This window comes from Apium graveolens, chromosome 6 (genome assembly GCF_009905375.1).
Source record: "Apium graveolens cultivar Ventura chromosome 6, ASM990537v1, whole genome shotgun sequence".
In the NCBI taxonomy this organism is placed as follows: Eukaryota; Viridiplantae; Streptophyta; class Magnoliopsida; order Apiales; family Apiaceae; genus Apium; species Apium graveolens.
This window is the reverse complement of record NC_133652.1, coordinates 108128785-108136954: the sequence shown is the minus strand read 5'-3', so window position 1 is coordinate 108136954 and position 8170 is coordinate 108128785.

Here is an 8170-nt window from a genome sequence, read left to right as displayed (position 1 = left end):
TGTGTTAATGATTGTGGGTTGTTTGGTGAGGTTTTGGTGTAGTGAGAAACTTGGAAAACTCGTAAACATAGCCGTCGTAATGCCCGTTTTCCTTAGATTGTTGTACATGAACCTCGGACCAGATAACTCACTGACCAATATGTAACTTTGCCATGATTAGATAGTTCATGTTATGAGCTTCGTTTTGATATGTAGTTCGTTTGATTCCGATGTACGGTTTAGGAGAAACGACCGTTTTAAGTAACTGTGTTTCGCGACCAAACCATTACCCCTCGCCTTACTTTGAAACCTTGGTTAAGGACCTTAAAGGACTAATTGGAGTACGAATAATTTATGTAAAGTGTATTATTCAGTTGGTAAGGCACTCGTGAAAGAATCGCCTTAAAATCTGTAACACCCCCAAATCCGGGGTCGGGGATCCGGGTTGTCACGAGTTCCATTTCCCTTAATAACACCCAATCTTAATAATTACTCAACTACTCTGTACGGTGACCCCACAATAAACACACACACCACACGTTATAGTCTCAGAGATGAACATCCAAAAATAACCACAAGTCATTTTATTTCACAATTATCTGCCAATACACCTTAAAAGGTTTTCTGAATAAATTTACATTTTCTTTGTCATTATTACAATTCATAAATATACATAAATCTGGTACATCAAAAGTTGAAGCCTAGTCTATTGGTAGTTCCCTACCTTATCTACAGTGACTTCAATGCCTATAGGAAGCTGCGGAATGCTTCCTATCCGCTCGCGAATTGGGAGCTTGGTCCTGTTCATCTTGTCTATCTGATGTTGTGTGATGAAAGAAGAAAGCAAGGGTGAGCAGCAAGCCCACCAAAATAATATGTATAATGATTAACAATATATGAGCCTTCTCATAGTACTCATGAAAGTCTTGGTCAAAAGAAATGAACCAAGTTTGATATTTTAATGCGATGAAGTCGCAAAATATTTAGTATATATACATATATACTTTTCAAAATCTTGGAAGTCCTCTTCCATGCATAATATACACAAAGTTCCAGTTTATAACTGTATAAAAATATCGTTGCAAGGTGATCTAATATATCTAACCTTGTCTCAACGTTTTTCTGAAAATCTTTGTCATACATAAGATAATCATTAATTAGATATAAGTTTAAAAGATGAAGTTACAAGATACCCCAATATACTTATATATTTCCCAAATACTACTTGAACTACCACCGTTCAAGTTATAATCAGTTTCAAAAGTTCATCACATAGATGAGACTACAAGACAAGATTTGAATAGATTCAATCTTTGAATATCATTATAAATAATAAAGTTACGAGATACTTCATTAAGTCCCGACATATATATACACCTATATATATATACATTTCCTGAAAACCTCTGTCATGTAAAGTTTGAACAGAATTGCAATATCCAATAAATTTGGAAAGGAAAGAATTTTGGCATAAACCTGATATCTTGCTGATCAGGAGAAGATACCAATAAGTAACCTTTTCTACTAGTAGATGGACGAATTCCCCACTGGTCATCACCCTGGTCTCAATAGGACCTTATGCTGGACTGCCACTCAGTCACTTATGCATTTGATGGACTCCCACTGAGCCACTTACACTATCATGGACGCCCACTGAGCCCATGTTGCTTATGCCGACTCAATAGATGGACTTACTTCCCGAACGTTGGGTAAGTAATCAATTCATTTACCAAAACTGCAACCTTGTTGCGAATATAAAATACACCACAGAGCCGGATCCCTCAGGTTTTGAGCGAGTATTTAAATCCCCTTAGAAAGGAAGATCTTAAATATAAAAAAATGAGTTTTGGGATCCGCTCTAACTTTTAAAAATCATTTTGAAGACTCGAAAACATTTTTAAGAATGTTTGGAGTAATGCTGATTTATGAAATAAATCAGTCCCAATATGAAAGAAATATCTGAATATTATTATTTAAATAATATTCCCATAAAGAATAATGGAGGTAGAAGTTGGAAAACTTATACTCGAATGAATAGCAAATAATCAAAGATATACTTATACGAAAGTAATATCTTTATTTGAATAATCAAAAATAAGTTTGATTATCGACACCTTATTCTTTAATACAATAAAGAATATTATTAAGTAATAAGCGGAGTCATAATACCTCGAATGAATACTATAAATAATATTCATAAAATAAAGGAGTCATACATCCTCAAATGAATATCCAAGTAATATTCAATAATAATATAAACTGAGTCATAAGCCCTCGTATGAGTATTCAAATAATATTCAATTAATAAAATAAACTGAATCATAAGCCCTCGAATGAATACTCAAATTAGTATTCAATTAAGTAAAATAAAGGTATCGAATAAACCTTATTCGATCAATAGTTTTAAAAACTATATCCATATATATATATAAATATATATATATATATAATATACTCGGGAACATCGACTCCCGGTTAAGAAATATGTTCACCTTTTATCCCCTATACTAAGGGTATACGCAACTACTTGCTTATTTCTAGCATAGGTATTATGCAACTATAAGCATTGAAATCAACAGATAGATAACCAGATTACGAAACAGACATGCATATATACCATATCAGCATGCTCCAATATATCGCAAAATTTGCTAATAACAATCATGCACTATCACAAGATAATGCATATACACATATACATCACCACAACAGTATAACGGGTAGAAAACTTGCCTGAGCGACTTGGGGTGATAAAAGGCTCGGGACGAGTCTGGTAACCTATAAACAACAAGTAAGTTGGAATTAAACAAAATTCACTTGTAAATCTATACTTTAACTAACTTAGACTCTAACGCTTATTTTGCGCTTACTGATTCACTTAAGTCACTCGAGTACCCTCGGCTCCACCATTTTTAATAATTCAACCTTTACGAGTTTTAAGGCGATTCCTTCGCGAGTGTCTTACCAACTGCCTAACACACTTACCATAAATGTTTCATACCTTAATTAACCCTTTTTGGTCTTTAACCTATGTTTCAAAGTAAGGCGAGGGGAAAAGTTTCGTTCGCGAAACACCGTTACTTGAAACGGTCGTTTCTCCTAAACCGTGCATCGGAATCGAACGAACTACATATCAAAACGAAGCTCGTAACACGAACTATCTAAACATGGCAATGGTCAAAATCTAGCAGGGGGATCTCGGGTACTAATGTTATGCACAAAAACAGTCTAAAGAAAATCGGACGTTACGACGGCTATGTTTACGCGATTTCCCAATTTAAAACCATTCAAAACCAACCCAATTCAACCTCAATCCAACATAAAACCAACATCCATCCTTATCACATCATAACAACCCCAACCAATTCAATTTTAACATTCATACTTATGCCTAAGCTTGAATTTAACTATACTACATTCTTTTAACCAAAACAACAAGATTTACCATTCCATTTCAATACCATTTCAATCCCAAACTCTAAATCACAAACATTAAGCTACAATATCACCCTACTAATCAAAATCATCTTATAATACATAGGAATCTAGGGTTTGGAGATGATATACCTTCCTCGAAGTGATGGGAGGAGCTAGGAAGCCTTAAGAAGCCTTGAGAAGTCTTAGGAATGCTTGGATCTTCAAGGAAATCAAGAAAAATTTCAAGTTAAAAACTTGAAAACACTATTCATTGTCTTCTTCATTGATTAAATGAAGAAGATTGAGAAGGAATTGATGGCTTAAACTCATGATATAGCCCTAACTAAGCATAAGGATGATTAGGGAATTAACTCACCAATTTAGGAAGCTTGGATCTTTGATTTTGAAATTCCTTGCCTTTAAAATGTCAAAAAGCCGAGAGCATGAAGAACAATGCCTTGGTTTCTTTTTTTTTGATTTTGATGAAAGTGATTTGCTTGGCTTGGTTGATTGGTTTTGTGTTTGATTTAGTTAATTACCTTGTTGCCCTTGATTTTGTGTGGTTAAAAAGCCACCACATCTCCTTCCTTCCCATGTCATGCCCATGTCATGTGGTGATGTCATCTTTCCCTCCTTGTCCTCTTCTCATTGGTTGGGTGACATCACTCTCTCTAATCCCTTTTATTAACTTCCTAATTGTTTTCCTAATGACCGCTGATCTGTTATACGGTTCGCTTAACTTTCGTTCTCGTTTATCGTTTGAAGGATCATACCCGGGATCTTATTACTTAGGTTCCCTTAACCTTTCTCAATACATTATATTCCTTTTTATGATCCTCTATTATAATCCTTTAATTTAAATCCTTTTTATCCTGCTACCTTATACTCAATTTTTTCCGTATCTAGTGGATTTCCGGGAAAAACCAAAGTGTTCGGATTTGGATTCTGACGATCTTTACATACACTTATATCCCATATAAAGTACTAATAAAATCTCAGAATATCCATATCAGAACCCCTACATAGTGTGGCATGAAAAGTTTTCTCATTCAGCTAAAACACTATTCACAAGGGTTACAAAAAATTCCAAAATTTGGGGTTATTACAGTCTCCCCTCCTTAAAAGGATTCCGTCCCGGAATCAGATAGAAATGAATAGGGATACTTTCTTAGTATTGCACTTTCTAACTCTCAAGTCAATTTTCCCACATTGTGGTCCTACCACCAAACTCTGCCTAGTTTGATAATCCTTCTCTTAAGCACTTGTTCCTTTTCACTCTATAACCCTTCCTGGTCACTTCATATAGGTTACGTCGGGTTGCATGTCTATGCGCTCATATGCCCCTATTTATCTGGCATCTGAATTACACTTCCTTAACATTGATACGTGGAACATGTTACGACCTGCTACATGTTCGGGGTTAGGGCTAGCTCATATGCTATCCTCCCAATACGTCTTAATATATCCAAGGGTCCAACAATTCGTGGACTTAGCTTTCCTTTCTTTCCGAATCTCATCAACCCTTTTCCCAAGGGATACCTATAACATTACTAGGTCCCCTATTTCCCATTCCTTGTCCTTTCGTGTTAAATCAACATACTTCGTGTTCCCATCTTGGGCTACTACCAGCCATCCTCTGATTAGATTTATCATATCCTTGGTCCTTTGGACTACTGCGGGTCCGAGCATCTTGCGCTCTACAACTTCATCCTAACATAAGGGAGATCGACATTGTCTTCCCTCAAGGATCTCATAAGGCGACAACTCGATAATGACATAAGATCTATTATCGTAAGAAAACTCAATCCGTGTTAAGTGATCATTCCAATTTTTTTCAAGTCTATTGCACAGACTCTCATTATAGCTTTTAGCATTAGAGCTTTTGCTTCTCAATACCCATTCTTTTCCAGTTCGTAATCGCTACTACCTTCCGTTCCTAATATTATACTGGTTATACTTTTGCTCGTTAGCGTTCTATAACCTTTTAATAACCTCGTCAACCTTAGTATCATGAATGTGTTTCCATTCCGCATACCACCACAACTTTACTACTCCTTTTTCAGCTGTTTCTATTTTCGAAAGCTTAATCCTTCATATAAAAGTAAAGGAATTTGTTGAGAGATCACTATGATCATGAACACTTGTTATATCGCATAGTTAGTACAGAAGGTGGCCAGCCTTTAGTACTTGACAAGCAATTAAACAATAGATGGTATCCTACTAGGCTTCTATCACACAGATAGATAGTCATTCGGCAATACCTCCCCTTTCTGGAAGGGTTGTTCTTCTCAGCTTACATGAAATGAAAAGAAGAGAAAAGAACGAATTGAAGAGAATTATATATATGAAAAAAATATACTGCCACAAAATATCTGGCTTGGAACCTACCTCTGAACTATAGAGGTTTGTCATAGGAGAACAAATCATATACGTATATAAATCAACATTAAGCATTATAGCATCGTATTTCCCATGCCTAAATATTTTCGCTATCCCGTCCATCATTCTATGGACCCACACTCTTCCTCGAGCTTATACACAATCACCTTTGAAACTCCCTCGACATCGAAAATCGAATCTGGGATCTCATTCTATACATCATCGTTACTAGAATTCTATGCTTGCACCGCAACCTTCCTCGTATAATAATATGACTCTCTATTGATAAGAAAGAATAATTATTCACTAGGTAGATACTCTACTTAATTAGTCTATCAATGATAACTTATACACTACCACGACCCGATTAGTGGTACTCAATCTCAACACCCATTCCAATACAACTCTCACGGTTGTAATCAGCTCAATACTCGCAGAATCATTGCTGCCTTACTATGGTCCACCACTGACCTACTGTAGTCATTCATTTTCCATGAAGTCTTAATATCTAACCATACGGAGTCCATACATGTCGTATCAAATCCTTCTAAGGAGGTAACATAATCACCATTCATGATTCATGGAGTACACTCCTGATTCTGACATACATACATGACATGAAGCAGATAAAATTGCAGAAGAGTTTCGCTCAAAGCAACGATAGCAGGTTAATACCATTCTTAATCATATGCCTTCAATAGAAGACTTAACTCAAAGGTTTGTTTAGTCCTTTTTGAAATATGGTCCTGGCTTATCTCAAGATAGGACCTTCTAAGATAGATAGCCCGTTCATGGCGATTACACGAATTAAACCTTTACCAACTACTATTACGGTTGGGTATTGCACAGTCATCAGAAGGAATGTCAATCTTCCAAACCATAATACAACCTTCACAGCTTTAACCATCATCACTGTATTCTTTGGCACAAGCGCCTACAATTATCCTTTTACCGTTAAAGTGTCGGCTACCTCTTTGGCCTTTCCTGATAGTAATAGTTCCTTATAATCAATGTCTTTTAACCACCTTCAACTAAATTTTCTACCTCATTTCCATCACAGCTGATGTGAAGATGTTTTCATTAAAATCTAATGAGTAAAAAAAAATCACCATTTTTCCATAAGTTATTGCCTCAGTCTTTAGAGGTTAATCACTGTCGCGACTGACTCTCGATCGTACTTAGAACATCTTTTGTCTTAGGTCCTAATTGCCCTCAACAATTTCGACCTTTACTGGTTCGATCCATACTTTCTCGTGGTTTAACACGTGCCCCACTTGGCATCATTACAATTACGTCATATTCCTTTTATCAACATTTTTATTCTTGAGAAATTTGAATATTACCTATCTCCATGCAAAACCTCTAAGGTTATCTTTCAATAGTTCCTCCTGTATTCCCTAGATACAGGGCATATCAAAATACCATTCACTATCACTAGAACCATTGTCTATATACTTCTAAAAATTTCTCCACTGATCCTTAAGGGTTGTTATTACCTTAATCCTTTCCAATTCATACTGTCAAAACTCATACTATCCCTATTAAGGGTGAAATGCCAACCTTTATGCATTCCCCTAGGATTCATTTTAAGTTACCGATGTTCTATCCTTAATTCTACCTTTAAAAGGTACCTGCATCCTTCCATGGATAAATCAAGTCATATATCCCTGATAAGGGTGTCTTATTCAATCATTCTCACCTCGATAGTACATGTCTAATTTCACAATAACATCTGTATTCAAAATGGGGTCAATCAATATGGCCTCCAAAAGATAACAACGGTTATCCACTTTTCTTGCCTGATTCAGTAATGATAACAGGGATGTTCTAGAAGATGTTTGTCGTGTTCAACGTGAATTCTAACTACTCATTTACCTCTTTTATTTATCTCAACAGTCATCTCAATGTTGGGATATCTTTCATACCTGGCGTCTCCCTTTCTGGGTATCATGCCCCCGGTCTTACACTTCACATTCTTGAAGGTCACTTCCTTCATCCAATTTTCCTAATTTCTTACTTTCTTGTCTCCTCAGTCCATCCGTGTTTCCTTATTAGTCAATCGATCTATCTCAAATTTTCATCGAATACTGTCAACTTCAAGGGAATTAACTTTATATATCGCTTACGCCTTCAAACCTTGAATTTATCTCATGATCAGTCACCATCGCGCTGATGATGACACACTTCTCTATATTTATTGCAAGGGTTTCTTAGGGTTTCCCATACCTAACTCCCTTATCACTTCTCAACTCTATTTCCTTTATATCCCTTTATAATCCTTCCTTTTTCAGTCTTTTATTTTCGTTTCCATTACAACCGTTACATGAACCAACACAACATAAGCATTGATTTCAAACATCCCGTCATTCTGGATTCGTGTCCTCAGAACGAATCT